Source organism: Rhinopithecus roxellana, chromosome 4 (genome assembly GCF_007565055.1).
Source record: "Rhinopithecus roxellana isolate Shanxi Qingling chromosome 4, ASM756505v1, whole genome shotgun sequence".
Classification (NCBI taxonomy): Eukaryota; Metazoa; Chordata; class Mammalia; order Primates; family Cercopithecidae; genus Rhinopithecus; species Rhinopithecus roxellana.
In genome coordinates this window covers 149,506,350-149,524,586 of record NC_044552.1, presented here as the reverse complement: position 1 = coordinate 149,524,586, position 18,237 = coordinate 149,506,350, and positions in this window count along the sequence as shown.

Sequence of the window (18,237 nt, the reverse complement as noted above, 5' to 3'; positions counted from 1 at the left end):
AATAAAAACATCAAAAGGTAATAAATGTTGGCATGGATGTCATGAAAAGGGAACACTTTTAAACTGTTGGTGGGAATGTAAACCAGTAAAACTACTATGGAAAACAGTGTGAAGGAAGATTCCTTAAAGAACTAAAAGTCGACCTACCATTTGATCCAGCAGTCCCACTACTGGGCATCTACCCAGAGGAAAAAAAGTCATTACATGAAAAAGATACCTGCAGGTGCATGTTTTCAGCAGTACAATTCGCAATTGCAAAAATATGGAACTGGCCTAAATGCCCATCAATCAATGTGTGCATAAAGAAAATGTGGTGCATATGTATATATATATATATATATATATATATACACACACACACACACACACACACGCACACGCACACACCACGGAATACTACTCAGCCATAAAAAGGAATAAAATAATGTAAAATAATGGCATTCACAGGAACCTGTATGGAATTGGAGACTATTGTTCTAAGTAAAGTAGCTCAGCGATGGAAAACCAAACATCATATATTCTCACTCGTAAGTGGGAGGTAAGCTATGAGAACACAAAAGCGTAAGAATGATACATTGGACTTTGGGGACTTGGGAGGAAGGATGGGAGTGGGGTGAGGGATAAAAGACTACACATTGGATAGTGTGTGCACTGCTAGGGTGACAGGTGCACCAAAATCTCAGAAATCACCACTGAAGAACTTATTCATGTAACCTATTGAAATTTAAAAAAAAAAAAAAACTATTGAAATAAAAAATAAGTTAGAAACCTATTGAAAGAAAAAATAAAATTTTAAAAAAGAGATTAACTAAGAGTGTATCATCTTTTAAAGGCCTGAATAGGAAACTATTGGTTTTTTTTTTTTTTTGAGCCGGAGTGTCACTCACTGTGTTGCCCAGGATGGAGTGCAGTGGTGCGATCTTGGCTCATTGCAACTTCTGCCTCCCGGATTCAAGCGATTATTGTGCCTCAGTCTCCCAAGCAGCTAGGATTACAGGTACGTGCCATCATGCCTGGCTAATTTTTGTATTTTTGTATTTTTGGTAGAGATGGAGTTGGCCATCTCTACCTCGGCCTCCCAAAATGCTGGAATTACAGGCATGAACCACCATGCCTGGCCAGAAACATTTGTCATCTATTGTCCCTAAGGACATGACCTATGAGACATCTTCTACATAATAAGAACCTTGGTCTCCACAACCCCTTCTCTGAACACAGACACTCCTCCCTATGGATTCTGGAGAGTTAGGTAATAACTCAAGTCTTTCAACCAATTGCCAATAATAAAATCTTTGTAATCTTTGAATCTACCTATGACCTAGAAGCCCCCCACCCCTTGCTTCGACTTGTCCTGCCTTTGGTATGCAACAAATGTACACATCACACATACTGATTGATAGCTTGTATCTCCCTAAAATGTATAAAACCAAGCTGCCAGCCTATAACCCAGCCACTTTGGACAGGTGTTCTCAGGACTTCTTGAGATTGTCTTAAGCCAGGGCCACTCATATTTGGCTCAGAATAAACCTCTTTAAATATTTAATGGAATTTGACTTGTTTTCATGGACAATTCAAATCTAGTCCGTCTGATAAAAAAACAAAAAACAGGCCGGGCGCGGTGGCTCAAGCCTGTAATCCCAGCACTTTGGGAGGCTGAGACGGGCGGATCACGAGGTCAGGAGATCGAGACCATCCTGGCTAACACGGTGAAACCCCGTCTCTACTAAAAATACAAAAACTAGCCAGGCGAGGTGGCGGCGCCTGTGGTCCCAGCTATTCGGGAGGCTGAGGCAGGAGAATGGCGTGAACCCGGGAGGCGGAGCTTGCAGTGAGCTGAGATCTGGCCACTGCACTCCAAGCCCGGGCGACAGAGCGAGACTCCGCCTCAAAAAAAAAAAAAAAAAAAAAAAACCATGCTGTGCTGGATCCTTGCTGGCTGGAATCGGGGAGCATTAAGCCTGTTAAGAAAGAGCCCTGCCTCTCCAGACACCCCAGTGGTGCAGCCCAGCAGGGCTTAGCTTCCTCAGCCATGGCCGAGTTGCTGCAGGTGGGCTCAGTGTGCAAGGCCACTGGGGAGACACAGCTTTTGTGGTGCTTGCTCAAAGTCCACTGTGGCTTATTGAACCTACAGGAAATGGGGGCTGACAATCACTGGAGGGAGGACCGATTCTGGAACAGAGTGTCTGCCACCCCCCAGAGTGGTCATAGGATCCATAATTTCCCAAAGAAGAAAGAAATCAAGAAACAAAAGGAGGGAGGAAGGGACCAGAATGGAGATGAAAAGAGGAAGGGGAAGGGGCCAAAGAGAGGGGAAGATGTGGTGGACGATGAGAACAAAGCTCTGAATTTTTATCTGGCCCAAATTCCTATCTAAGGTGTCTGGGGAGTCATACCCTACAAATCATTAATTCTCATCAAATGGGTTTTATTTAACCCTGTATATTATGACTTATTTTCCAATCTGACTCTGGCATAACATTACGAGACAAGGAAGAAAATCAAAATATTTTACCCCAAAACATGTTTCTTTGTCATATTGTGAAATGGCCCTGCAAAGCTGTCCTTTGTGTGGGGAAATTTGCACCTGTAGAGAATCTCTATTAACATAACTGGATCTTCTTCTTCCAGACCTTCCTAATTCTAAAGAGATTCTAAGATCTGAGTAGGAAACATTTGTCACCTATTGTCTCTAAGGGCAGCCACTATAAGACTTCAAAAGAACTTTGGTCTCCACAATCTTTATCTTAACCAGAACATTCCCTATCTATCCCAGGTCTTTAGACAAACTCAACCAATTGTCAACCAGAAAATGTTTACATTCATCTGTAGTCTGGAAGCCCCTGCTTTGAATTGTCCTGCTTTTCTGGACCAAACCAATCTATTTCTCAAATGTATTCGATTACTGTCTCCTGCCTTTCTAAATTGCATAAAACCAAGACGTGCCCGACCACCTTGGCACATGTTCTCAGGCCCTCCTGAGGGGCTGTGTCACGGGCCATGGTCACTCATATTTGGCTCAGAATAAGTCTCTTCCAATGTTTTACAGAGTTCGATTCTTTTCATTGACCAAGGGATGAGCCTCGTCCTTCCTCCCCTGTACCTGGACTTGCTGGCAATGCTCCCACCAGGACCCCCCTGCTGTGCCACTGCTGCCCTTTGCCTTAAAACACATTCCAAGCCCCATCTTCTTCTGTGAAGCTTTCAGCACCACCAGAACGAGAGTTTTTCCTTCCCTCTGCATCTCCTGAAGACGGTGACCACTGTTGTGGAATGGCTCCGTCCCTGCTCACTCTGGGAGGAGTGACCGGGGTCATCTCATCACGGTTCACAGCAGAGCGTTTTCTTCCTCCCCTCCAGAGGCAGTGCCAGACTGGGGTTCGTTCATTCTTACAGTACCACGAGCCTCCCCTGCACACAACCCTACTGAGGCTCAGTAACGTCTAACTCAAAACAGTCAATGAAAGGAAGCCGAAGGCACGGGGATGTCAGACCAAAACGCACATATTCCTGTGGGTTACATCAAAGGCTAACCAGCATTATGGGATCACAAAAGAAAATGGTTAAAAAACAACGACTTCCACATTTCCCTGCCCTGGAATTCTTCAACATGCAAATGTGGAATGAATGCTCACTGACAGCTGTGATTGTTTTCCAGGTCACTTTGCTGTTGGTTAGTGTCAATCATACATGCAAAACCTGAAGCACACGGCTTGAATTATCATGTGAATGTGAATGTGTCTTTTTCTGAGATCTATTTTCGTGTTTAGCTGCTCTTCCAAAATCTTCATGTCCTGCTAAAGACCCAGGGATGAAACGGTCACTGTGGCTGGCTTCCCCTCTGCCTTGGCATTTTGTGGCAGCACTGGTGTGGGAGGCAGCTGCCAGCACAGCGATGCAGGGTGGCCACAGAGCCAGGCTGCAGTGCTGTGGGCGGAGCACACTCCAGGTGGCACTCAACCTCCCAGTGGCCTTCAGCTGCTGCAGACGCCACAGGCCTGGGGATGTAGAATTCCCAGCAGATGGCAAGAGTGAATGCTACAATTAACTTTCTTCCAAGTAGATGGAAGGGATTAGGGATGGGAAGGGTCTATTAGGTAATTCAATCCTTTCATTTGTCATTCTGGCATTTGTCCTCAAAGAATGTCTTGGATCTCTCATACTCTGTGAGCCAGGGTTAGAATCAATGTGGTTAAGTGTCATGTATAGTTATGTAGAGTTCAATCATGTACTCATCAGAAAAAGCGTGTTCAGAGTGAAAGGGATAGATAGGAGCGATTGAAGAGCACTTAAAGGTCTTCACCCATGGAGATCAATGCCTGTTATCAATGAGCTGTGAGGGGCACTTCTTCAGTTAGGCTGGATTGACCCAGTGGCTGTGGCTGGTGAGGCTGGGGTCCATGTTCTGCCCCTTGAGGCCCTGAGGTTCATGAAGGAGGAGAGTGATGTTCTGGAACCCACAGTCCTTCAAGGGTGCAGAAACCGTGGCTCCCCTCGCCCATCCTCTCTTCCCTTCACTTTACATTTCCAAATGTCAGGTGTGAGACAAAATCTGTGTCTTCCCTACATTTCTAATCCCTTACATATTCTGCTGCTGGGATCATCTGTATTTTTGTGTCATTTTGTTGCACATTTCAAATAAGAGAATTTCTGTGGACAAAATCCTGGGCAATGGGCCCTCGTGGGCTGGTGCTGCACCTGCTAATTGCTCTTTCCCCACAGCCCTAGGTCCCCTCAGCTGACAGGGAGGTCATCCTCATGGTACTGGATTCCCAGGAGCACTCCCGGTTGCCCGTGCAGAGTGCAGGACTGCTCCGCTTCTCTGCCGCAGTGTGGCCTCCTGAACTACAGATGGCCGAACCCATGTGCAGGAGGCGGGAGTTTCAGCTCCCAGGTGAAGCCAGGGAGGACAGGTTGGGGCAGATGGGTGCCCAGGCCCTCCACACAAAGCAGGGTGGTTTGAGACACTATGGAAAAATCCCTCAGCCGGTCCTCAGAACGACCTGGTCTCCCTGCACACTGCCTTCCTGCTGTCACTTTGTCAGCGTCGCGGGTGGGCACTGGTGGGGTCTCTCCTCAAACAAATCTGCACCCATGTCCTGGTTTCAAAGTCTGCTTCAGGAAATACCGCTGAAAGCCATGGGGATCTGCATTTTATGCCTTTATTCAATTATCAAGTTGACGTTAAGCAGCTTCTGTGTGGCAGGCACTGAGCTGGCCACCCACTCCTAGGCATTAAAGATGAACAAGACAGCTGCAAACTTTTTCTCATGGAAGCAATTGAATAAGGAATACGAGCATGAGATGTTCATGTGTGTGTGCGCATGCCACCTGGACAGAAGGGGAGAGAGGGGGCTTGTTGCATAAGAAGCTCAGTATCTGCCCTCAGCCGGGGGATGGAGCTCAGGAGTCCGTGTTCAAACACTCCAGGTAACAGGCAGCCCTGGGACCAATGTCTTGTTCAGTCTCAGCAGCTTACACCAGGCTGAGAGCTGCAACAGTCATTCCTTTAGATGAGATTTTCATCTACTTTTCACTCATTGTATTAGTGTTCTCTGGAGAAACAGCTAATAGGATGTGCATAAACACACGTATATACACATGTATATATTATATACACGCACATAGACATATAGACATGATATACACACATACTATATAGATTATGCACTCATATATACATTACACACATACACATATACATGCGTTAAATACACAGTCATACACACACATACACACACATATGTTATTTATGATACACACATATCCATGGAGAGATGGGGAGATAGAGATTTGCTTTAAGGAATCGGCTCACATGGCTGAGGTTGGTGGGTCCACACTCTGCAGAGCGGACTTGAGGGCTGGAGCCCCAGGAAGCCTTGGTGTCACTGGAATCTAAAGGCTGTCTGGAGGCAGGATCCCTTCTTCCCCAGGGGCCCTCAGTCTTCTCTCTCCACGCCTTTACCTGGCTGGATGAGACCCACCCACCTAGTGGAGGGAGATCTGTTTTACTCAAAGTCCACTGATAAGTGCCCATCTCATTTAAAAAATACCTTCACAGCAATGGAGAGATCAGAGTTGCTGGGTACCACAGCCCAATCAAGAGGACACAAAACTAACCACCACACTCACTTCTTAATCACATCAAACACAGCCTCTGCACAAGCCCCTAAGGAAACACAGGTTGGCTTTGCCAGAAACGACCTTAATTTCTAGATTTAATGCACTCAGCTTCTCGTGGCTAAAGACACCGACCCCAGTGTTGCCTCTCCAGGATCAGTGACAGACCACCAGGTTCTGGAGCCGGGAAAAACCATGACATTGTGCAGATAGATCAAATGCCCCATTGTGCGAGTGAGGACCCTGAGACTCCGAAATGGCATGAGACACATCCCGGCTGCACTGCTCCTGCCTTGGCCCCTTATGGAGACCCCGGTCCAGGGTCTGAAGAGGATGACTGTTTCTGGATATTTTGTACTTTGCCCTCATTTTGGACTAATAAGAACAGGTTCTTTCTCTCAGGAGGCTGCCATTGTGGAACACTTGGGGGGATGCCCTCACTGAGTTTGTGGCCCTGTCTAAACTCCAGCCACCTGCACCTCTCAGACCCTAAAAGTCACTTTTGTCATCCACAGAGTGACACTTCCAGTGAGATGGCCCGGTGACACTCCTCATCTTGAGACGGGGAGTTGGTGGCTCTCACTGGTGCTCGGTGTATTCACAGCTTGGTGATGCGACCCGCCCTTCTGTTCCACTGCCTTATCTGGCTCTGGCGAGCTCACCGTCCACACCAAGGAGTCCCCACATTCCACCTGGACAGAAGGGGAAAGAAGGGGCTTGTTGCATAAGAAGCTCAGTATCTGCCCTCAGCCGGGGGATGGGGCTCAGGAGTCCGTGTTCAAACACTCCAGGTAACAGGCAGCCCTGAGACCAATGTCTTGTTCAGTCTCAGCAGCTTACACCAGGCTGAGAGCTGCAACAGTCATTCCTTTAGATGCGATTTTCATCTACTTTCCACTCATTGTATTAGTGAGTACAAAGAGGATGTGGCACAGAACAGGGAGAAGGCGCTCTCTCCAGGGAAGTCCCTCTGCTTCCCTCTCCTTGAGCTTTTTTCCCTCCACGTCCTTGTTCAAGGCTGTTACAAAGCAATGTCTTTTAAAGCATAAGCACTTCTCACATTTTGCCTGATTCCATGCTCCTCCAGCATGGTGTGATATCAATATGTTAGGAATCACGCCCTGTGGATTTCCTTCCAACTGAAAACAGGAGCTTAAGAAAATAAAAAAGACGTCAAGACGCTGAATTGCAGCCTCAGTTCTGAGCGCTAACAGGGGTCTGCTGGGAACCTCGGCAGGGGAAACAGACCCTGTCAGTCATGCTCTAGAGAATTGTGTCTTTAAGCACTAACAAGGACTTGCTGGGGAGCCCTTGGTAGGGGAAACAGACCCCCATATACATATACATATGTATATATATGGATATACACGTATACATATGTATATATATGGATATACACGTATACATATGTATATATGTGTGCACATACACGGACCACAGCTCCCGGGCTCTACTCCCCTCCCCAGGGGCCTTGCTCCTCCCCTGCTGTGCTCTCATCCTGAGTCAGGGCCTCACTCCTGGCCCCTGGCACCTGCACAGGCAAAGACTCTTTTGTTGCTTTTCCCCTCTGGCCTCTGCCGCTTGCTCTTCTGGTCCCGAGTCAGTTTTGTCCGGCTTGCTTTATCATTTCAGCTCCATTGGTTCAGGACTTAACAGAGTGCCTCTGAACACGTAAATTTTAAAAAGTTCATTGACTGAATGAATGAGTGATTGTATGATTCCACCTGACTTCCTACCGTCAGCTTCCATGGACAGCTCTGACTCAGGTCTGTGCAGCAGCTTCCAGGACACCTTTGGGACACTGGCCCCCCTGAGATGAACTCCTCAGCCATCTCTAATCCTGGGGGAATGTGCCACTGGGCGGGTGGCCGGGGGATGGGGAGAGCTGTGTGTGCAGATGACAAAAATAACTACTAACTTTGCATCTGCAGAATACGTGGGTGTACTTCCTTTTTCAAATACTCTTATCAAATTCAATCTGGACTCAGGCCGGGTAAGGACTTTTGTTTGCATTCTTCCGTGAGAACACTCAGGGCTTGCAACGCTGGATTTACTTGTACAAGGTCACAGAGTTCATCATTGGGGTCTCTAGGACTCAAACTCACCGTTTCTTTCTTGAAATCTGTTGCCTCTGGGTGTCCAACTTAGACAGTGCAACCTGGGGTGCTGGGTTCCATCGTAGATGCTACCAACCTTGTGGATACCTTTGCATCTTCTGAGCTAGTTCACCTTTTCATAAAAGCACAGGCCACTCAGAGTTTGCACCAGAGAGAAATGGCAGGAGCTCACAGAGACGCCCCCCCTCCCCTGCCATGGAAATCAGAGAAATACACTCACTACATTCTTTATTTGAAGTTAAAATGAACTTGCAGAAAAGATAAGAAGAGAAATAGCACCTTCATATACGTTGTTGCTTACCTTAGTTTTCTACTTCTAAATGCAGTCATCCCTAAGGAATTCTAGGTAAAGGGCAACTGAGAAGAAGGCTTTCAAGCACGCCCAGTGCCTAAGGATTTGCTTCGCTTTCTTGCATTTGGGAAGAAAATAGTGGAGTGTCTGGCTGGGAAGGAGAGTGAGCAGAGCTCCCCCTGCACCTTTATGACATTTCACTGGCCTCCCTTTGTGTAACCCAAGCTCTTGTTTCCAGGAAAACAGCGTCTTTCCTTCAGACACAACTGAAGAGCATCTGGAAGCGCCGTCATTCCCTACAGATACAGGAGAACATGGTTCCGGGCCGGTTCCTGGGTCTGCACCCTCCTTGGTGGCCCGTCACCATTCTAGGCCCGACGAGACCACACAGAGTGGCTCAAACTCTTCTCTATTTTCTTTTCACCCAAACTATTGCAATGTCTTAAAAAAAGCTAACAGGCCCTCTTTTTCCTCTGAATCTCTGCTTCCTTACCTGTTGCCATGGGGGAAAAAAGGGAGGGATTTATTGATCTAATCCTCAGCTATTCATAGAGAATGGCATTTGCTTATGTAGAAAAGTCATCTCAAACCTCATGAGTTCAGAGTTGAAATATGTAGGGTTTGGAGCTCGTTGTTTTTCCAAACAGAAGATCCTGACTTTGGGGAAATAGTTGAAAGTTCAAAAGCTTTTGGGCATCAGACAACTATTACAAAGTAACATTTAGATACGTTTCACTAACAATAAAGGAATTAGAAACATATGAGTCACAATTTCCTTTGAAACCCACTTGCATTTAAAGAATAAGGGGCAGAGAAATGCTGCCTAATGAAACGTGTGTGAGGACTTACTGAGTTCACAATGCTCAAACATCGTGGGGACATTTGAGGGAAGGCTGGTTGCAACATTTATTCAGCCCCATTTAGGCCATGCAGATAAAGCAGTGTTCAGAGAGCTCTTAGAAATCATTCATGACTTAGCATTGCTTAACTTGGGCCAAAGTGAGTCATGAAAATTTGATCAGTGAAAACACACACTAGCTGTATAAGTCTTTCCATATTTTCTCTTAGAAAAGTTATACGAAGATTCTCAGAGGTAGCAATTAAAGGCGCCGACAACTAAAGAATGAGAAACAACGTGACAACTTCTTTTACCATTTCCTGACAAATTAGTGTGGCTCATTTAGATTTAACAAATATTCATGGGGTACTTTTCCGTCCAAGTCACATTTTTTTCCTCAGTCAATGGTAGTCTCATATAAAACTGTTTCATAGCTTACAAAATATCCTAGGATAAAAGCAAATAAATTAGAAAATCAGTACAAGCAGAACAAGAATTCAGAAGAAAGAAGATACAGCTTAAGCTGCTGTTGGTGAACAAAATGTGTGCACAAGGGACCTGTCCTGCAGGAAAAACACACGTGGGCTGAGCTGAGACACCAAGGCAAGGAGAGAAATGAAATCTTTGCATACCTATCAGACGAGATGAACGCACCAAAGCCTCCCTGTCACAGTCTTGTTTCTGTTCACTGCTGTCAGAAGCGAATCAGATCATTGAGGAAAAGCATCTATTTTTTCCAACTTTTTTTCTTTTTTCTTTTTTCTTTTTTTTTTTTCTGAGGCAGAGTTTTGCTCTTGTGGCCCAGGCTGGAGTGCAATGAAGCGATCTAGGCTTATTGCAACCTCTGCCTTCTGGGTTCAAGTGAGTCTCCTGCCTCAGCCTCCTGAGTAGCTGAGATTACTGGTGCCTGCCACCACACCCGGCTATTTTTTTTTTTTTTTTTTTTTTTGTATTTTTAGTAGAGACCGGGTTTTACCATGTTGGCCAGTCTGGTCTTGACCTCTTGACCTCAGGTGATCCACCCACCTCCCACCTCGGCCTCCCAAAGTGCTGGGATTATAGGCGTGAGCCACCGCGCCCAGCTCCGAGGTACTGAGATGAACATTAAACTAATTCATGTCCCACCTGCCTTCTTTTCCAATAGATATATCAAATGATGCTCATCTTCCTGTGATTACATCCTATTTGAACTTTACAATTTTTTTGTTTGTTTCTTTTTTGAGACAGGGTCTAGCTCACTCTGTAACCAAGGCTGGAGTGCAGTGGCTTGATCACGACTACTGCAGCCTCAACCCCCTGGGCTCAGATGCTTCTCCCACCTCAGCCTCCTGAGTAGCTGGGACCACAGGTGGATATCACCACACCCGGCTGTTTTTTGTATCTCTCATACATGCAGGGTCTCACTGTGTTGCTCAGGTTTGTCTCAAACGCCTGAGCTTAAGTGATCCACCTGTCTCGGCCTCCCAAAGGATTAGAATCACAGGCATGAGTCGCCACGCCCAGCCCACAAATCTTGATAGCTAGAGTTTTCATTATCACTCAGTTGTAAATGTTTTGTAATTCACTCTAATTTCTTCTCTAACCAATGATTAACTGGGAGATGTGTTTTCTTACTTTCTGAACATTTGATGTTGTTTGGTTAACATTAATTTCCAGTATAATTTCACTGTAACTGAAACAAATACGGTTTGTATGATATATTATTTTTGGAATTTGTTAAGACTTTCTTTTTGGCCAATTTCAATATTCTTTTCACATTAATTTTAATGTTTATATTATCTTATTCTTTTATTGCATTTAATTATTTGACTTTTTTATTTGAAATAATGTCTAATTTACAGAAAAGGTGAGAGGACAGGAATTGAACTCCTATATGCCTATCTTCACCTGCTAACTTTTCACCACATTTATCTCATCCACCGGCTTTCTCTGATGTGCATACGTGTGCTCGCACAGCACACGCACTCACACAGCACAGGCGCTCACGGCACACACAGACTTCATTATTCTGTTCGAACCTTGTTAAACAAAAGTTGTGGGAGGCCATTGTTTTGGAATGAGCCCCTACACTTGGTCCCCAAAGACCAGGTCAAACCAAAATGGAGTCACCCATGCTAAGTCAAGCTGAAACATTAAGGAAGCATCTAGATCACAAAACAGTCCAGATTTTCCTGACCACAGGGGATTCCAGTCTGCCTGAGTCAGCACAGTAAGGAAGCCCCTTCTTCTTTTCCCTTTAAGGGAAAGGGGACCCTGAAGTAGCCTGAGGTTACCCGTCAGCTTTGTTTCCTATTGCTCTGTTTCCTGGTTCCCACCTTACAAAACCCACTCTCCTGCCAGTGCCCCGTGGAACTCTCATTCTATTTTGTAGAATGGAGGCTTCCTCGGAGCAGAAAACCAAACACTGCATGTTCTCACTCATAAGTGGGAGTTGAACAATGAGAACACATGGACACAGGGAGGGGAACATCACACACTGGGGCCTGTTGGGGGTGGGGGGAAAGGGAAGGGAGAGCATTAGGACAAATATCTAATTCATGCGGGGCTTAAAACTTACATGATGGGTTGATAGGTGCAGCAAACCACCATGGCACATGTATACTTAATGTAGCAAACTTGCACGTTCTGCACATGTACCCCAGAACTTAAAGTAAAATTAAAAAAAAAAAAGAATGGAGGCTGCTTCGATTTCATGACTTGTGAATAGCAGCCAAGGGTTGTAGATGTGATGCTCATTTCTAAAACCTGGACATACACCCACATAATCCCAGTACCCCAAAGCAATCAACAGGGACACAGTACTACCATCGAGTCGCAGGCCCTGCCGGCATTCTGTAGGTGGTTCCATAGCACCTTATAGGGAAACCCAAAACCCACCAGGCAACCAGACCTGCAGCAGCCATTGGTCCATCCCCTTCTTTCTGCACAGCCCCTGACTCAGGACCATGCATTCTGTGTCTTGTCACATCCAGTTTCCTTCTGTCTGGAACAGATGCTTGTTCTTCCCTTTCCTCCCATGACCTTGCAATGGCCTCTGCTGGGTCTTTGTTCTCTGACAACCCCAGGCAAACAGACGTGAACTCTGCAGTTGCTGGCATCTCAGAGGCTCCCAGGCCAGTTCCGGGGTCAGCTTCCTCTCACCCGGGCACTGCCGATATCCCGGTGTTTAGGTGCAGGGGACTGAGACTGGTGTAGGGCTCTTGGCACGCCCCACAGAACCACATGGTATCCATGGCATGTGAACGCAAGTGGTCAGTGCTATCACTCGGACAAGGGCCTACAGGTGCGAAATGACTAGCAAGTGGCTTGAGACGATTTAAATACCTCGTGTCTCATGAAACTTTCATCCACTAGGCTTTGCCTCCATGGGTTTCTCTTGCCCAAGTCCTTGTTACTGTGATGCATTTGCAAGGGCTGTTTAAGACACCGCGTGGAAACAGTGTTCAGTGTCTACTCATGCAGAGGCCTGTCCTCTGACACACACACACACCATTCCATCAAGCTCAGAATCTTGCTGTTCAACCATACCTCTTAATTGTTGTTGCTAATTTGCAATTTATGTAAGAAATTTATATGAGAAATTATATGTAAACCTTCTCCCTCTGTCACCTCCCGACTTTTGCAATCTGGAGTTTGCCTCTGCACATTCTGAGGCGGTGATGTTAAATAGACGCGTCATACTCATCTCTGCGCTGGCTTCCTAATGCTGCCAGAACATAGCACCACAAAGCCGGTGTCTTCACAAAAATCTCTTCTCTCACAGTTCCAGAGGTCAGAGCCAAAACCCAGGAGCTGCTGGGCGGGGCCTGGCTCCCTCTGTAGGCCCGGGGCAGGTTCTGCTCTGGCCTCTCTCTGGTTGCTGGTGGGTTCTGCTCTGGCCTCTCCTTTGGCTGCTGGTGGTGCCGGCGACCCGCTGCATCCACATCCTCTTCCCTCAGCACCTGTCTGTACCCACGGATTCTCCCTTTCTAGTGTAACGTTGAGCCGACCTCGTTCAAAGCCAGGATCCACCTCCCTAGGACTGACAGGCCTCACTCCCTTGCGCTCTGGGCCGGAGCAGGCCTCGGTCACTTCAGCTCCAGGGAGACGGACCAGCAAGGCTGGGTATTTGGAAGGAGCTCAGGAAGGGTTCCCCTGCAGGATCCCGAAAGCAGGAGAGACACTGAGGGGCCGGGAGATGGAATCGGAATCTGCGGCATTCTTCAGGGGCGGAAGCCCCAAGCTGTCCACATGAGGCTGTTGACCAAGGGGCTGAGGGGAGGGCACGAAGTAACTCACTAGAGATGAGATGCAGGTGAGCCCTCCGGACACCCGCTCACAGGAACAGCAAGAAGGTCAGCTTTCAAAAACTTGAGTAATTTAAAAAGGATCTGAAGAGGACTTTAAAAATGTATAAGATCCTCAAAGGGATCTGCTGGGAAGAGACTTCACAAAAACACACAGGACATGATGAGGTGAGGAGTGCAAATCATGGCCTAATTGCTGATGACTCATCTGCAAAAATAAATATTTTTGTCATGCTGAATCAGGACACACACGTGACCTCATTTTAGCTTGGTTATCTGTGAAAACACTATTTCCAAATAATAATATAGTTCCAAACAATAAAATACAATTTTAAATATTGCCACATTCTGAAGTCCTGAGGGTTAGAATTTCAACATATCTTTTTTCTGGGGGAGGGGACGCAATTCAACTCTTAATACCCTTCAGCGTGATTACCAGCTATTTTAGTTATTTGATATTAATATTGGTATATCAGAGTTTTGCTATCTTTTCCCTTCCTCTTAGTTTCAAATTATTTTGTTTCTTTGTTTTAAGAATGTCCCTCATAAACAGCATAAAAATAGATTTTAAACTTCAATCTCCTAGCGTCTGTCTTGTACAAGGTAACTCTCTGTGTATTTACTGTGACTCTTGATGTAATTAGAATAATTTTAATTTGCATTCTATTCTTACTTTGCTTTGCTTTTCTCCTCCTGGCTTGTGTTGGAACGGAGAAGTTTTATCTCTTTAGCTCATCCTCTTTGAAGGATGTTTGCACGTTTATAGTTTTACATCCTATGAAAGATTACCTAGGCTGGGCGCGGTGGACTCACGCCTGTAATCCCAGCACTTTGGGAGGCCGAGACGGGCGGATCACGAGGTCAGGAGATCGAGACCCTCCTGGCTAACCCGGTGAAACCCTGTCTCTACTAAAAAAATACAAAAAAATTAGCCGGGCGAGGTGGCGGGTGCCTGTAGTCCCAGCTACTCGGGAGGCTGAGGCAGGAGAATGGCGTGAACCCTGGAGGCGGAGCTTGCAGTGAGCTGAGATCCGGCCACTGCACTCCAGCCTGGGCGACAGAACAAGACTCTGTCTCAAAAAAAAAAAAAAAAAGAAAGATTACCTAAACATCTTAGTATGCTGTTTAATTTTATATTATCTTACCAAGTTTTGAGTTTTTCCTTATCTCTGCTCTCTTCTCAGCAAAGGGTCTTGCCACAGATTAACCCTCCTTGGATCCCCTCCATCTTCTGCGCCTGGGATGCCTGAAATGTATGTTCCTCCTTTACAAATAAGACACAGAAACCAGCTTTGCCAAGAGCTCCCAAGGCCATTTTGCTCAGTGCTTCGGCTGTTTTCTGTCTTATTCCTGAAGACTGTTTCCTTCTGCTGAAGTACGTGTATTAATAAACCTTTCATCAGTGCTTGCAAGTTGTAAATTCAGTTTCCCTACCCGAAAATGCTGCAATTAACCTTCTCTATTGGAAGATATTTTATGTGGGTATAGAATTATAAGTTGAGTCATTTTTCCTGAGTACTGTGAAAATACTATTTCATCGCCTTTGGGAAAATATTTATTTTTGCAGTTGAGTCATCAGCAATTAGGCCATGATTTGCACTCCTCACCTCATCATGTCCTGTGTGTTTTTGTGGAGTCTCTTCCCAACAGATCCCTTTGAGGATCTTACACATTTTTAAAGTCCTCTTCAGATCCTTTTTAAATTACTCAAGTTTTTGAAAGCTGACCTCCATGCTGTTCCTGTGAGCCGGTGTCCGGAGGGCTCACCTGCGTCTCATCTCTAGTGAGTTACTTCGTGCCCTCCCCTCAGCCCCTTGACCAACAGCCTCATGCGGGCAGCTTGGGGCTTCCGCCCCTGAAGAATGCCGCAGATTCTGATTCCATCTCCCGGCCCCTCGGTGTCTTTCCTGCTTTCGGGATCCGGCAGGGGAACCCTTCCTGAGCTCCCTCCAAATACGCAGGCTTGCTCGCCCGCCTCCTTGGAGCTGAAGTGTCTGAGGCCTGCTCCCACCCAGAGCGTAAGGGAGTGAGGCCTCTGCTCTGGGCTCTCGGCCAGAGGCGTCCTTTCTCTGTCAGTCCTCAGGAGGAGGATCCTGGCTTTGGGCGAAGCTGTATCTTCGAGAATATTTTTATACAAAATCTAAAATCACGACATGTTTGGAGTATGTCCAGTAGGTCAGCTCAACATTACACTAGAAAGGGAGAATCCCGTGTTATCGGCCTCCCTAAGTAACATGCAGCACATCAGTAACATGCAGCACATCAGTAACATGCTCCCTTCCTTCTACAAGATGCAATTTCTCAGGTCACCTGGGGCAAGATGTGGACGGTGAAAGGACATTTTCTGCTTGTTGTTTCTTAGTTGTCTTCAGTTACAACAAAGATATTTCCTGTATCATAGATTTTGCTTCAAAAGAATGAGTGATTCAGTGGACATCTGAACACATTAACTCAGTCTTTGGCTTATATACTGAAAATAACTGTTTGGGCATGGCTTTTCTTTATTTTGCTTATTCATCTCTTAAGACTTTTCTGCCCTATGTAAACTCAGAGCGTTACACAACAGGCTTGTAGAACACTTACAAACTAATGAAAAGCATTGAAGGATTAGATATTAATGAAAAGTGTTTGCTAGAAGCACACAGATCTAATAAATTTTTTATCTTTACATTGAATGTCTAGACTAGCAGAAAAAGACATGAATCTTCTCTTTCTGGGGATTAGTCTATGCCAAATTTGGCCAACACACTTCTTAAGAATTTGGATTGAAATGTACCCCACGTCGACGCCCTGGATTTGCGGGTCAGGTGGGTACTTACCTGTGGATGACAGACCAACCTCAATGGCTTGCATTGTCCTGTGGGGGAAGGGGGGGTTTGCAGGTGTAATCCTGGAACCAGGGCTCTCAATGGATCCCCACATGGGCTACAGCCATTCAGATCGTATTTCATGGAGGCCAGGTGTGCTGTGGAATGTTCCTCTTCCCCGCTCACAGGCACGGGCCGGCAGGAATTCCTATCTTAGCCAGAAGGCTGGCTCTGGCCTTCCACAGTTTCCTGCCACAGCCAGCATAATTTATTCCCACCCTCAAGCCCTCTCTACCACTTGACCCTCTTCTCAAAACAGAAATGTATTGATCAGTCCAAAAAGCAAGGGAATAGAGTTTAAAGAGTAAAAAATAGCTAAAAATACTAATTAGTAATGATTATACGAGAAACATTTTGGATAGAATTTAACATGTATTTGATAACAGGGATATTTAGAGCTATTATAGACACTCCATTTACTAATATGAACTTTATAAGAATTTTCGTCTTCTTCGGAAAATCCTTATTGTTTACAACACACTTTTATTTTGTGGGCCCATATCAAATTATATTTTAAAATATAGTTTTCATCTGTTTTTCTTTTGAGTACTATGGTTATAGCAAAGCCCATATGTGAAGTGGATGGTACAGGAAAGTAAAGTATGGGGGAAGGCTATCCAGTTCCATTTCTGCCACTTACAATTTATCCCAAATAAGTCACTGTGTTGATCTTGCTTCACTCTCAAAAATAAAATAAACGAGTACAATTTCCCATGTACCTAGTTAGTGCTCAAAATGCTGTAATTAGGCACTCACATACCTGGAAGACACCACCATTAAGCTAGACTAGTGATTCTCCTTCAGGTGAATACTTGTTCGAAATACTTCCTAGAGTGCAGCCAGTAGGCTTTGGAAAAAGAAATGGAGTCTTAAGATCTTGAAGAAGAATTGAGCTAGATTTTTGGTTAAATTAAAAACTATAGAACTAAACAAATATGAAAGTAGCCATGCAACTAACTAAAGGACAGAAATAAATAAATGAAGAAGTCATAAAACTAACAGAATGAAAAGGAAACCTATCTAAAGAATAGTTGCATTCTCTGTGGTGGTGGAAAAGTTTTGTATGTTGATTGTGGTGGAGTTGATATGAGCTTGTGCATGTGATTAAATGTTGTAGAAATACAGATGAGGATATATATTTAAAAGGTATAGAACTATACAGAAAGGCGTGCCAAAAATAAAAATAAAAATGAGAGTCTGAAATAAACTGAAAAATCCAAGAAAAGCTGTAGTCTAGTTAATTGTAGGGTAACAACATCAACCTCCTGGTTTTTGTTTTGTTCTAGAGTCATTACAGATGTTACCTTCAGGGAATCTGAGTGAAGGCACATGGACTCTCTCTGCACTCTGTGGGCATCCTCCTGTGAGCTGCACATCCTCCTGTGAGCCTCTACTTACCTCAAAATAAGAAAATTGTAAAAAAGTAGCTGCATGATATTTCATAACATGATGCATCACTATTTGTATTTGTTCAACCTTTTTATGGTGGGAAAACGTTGCCCAATTCTGACCACCTGGGGCCACGTGGGTTTGCTTTTCTGAGACAGCCTGATGAGCTCCACATTCATTATCCTACGGGACACCCACTGAACTCAGCGTTCATTGTTCCAGGGGATGCCCATTGATGTCCGCTGAACCATCTGTTCATTATTCTAGGAGACGCCCATTGAGCTCAACGTTTGTTATTCTAGGGGATGTCTGGATTTTTTTTTTTTTTTTT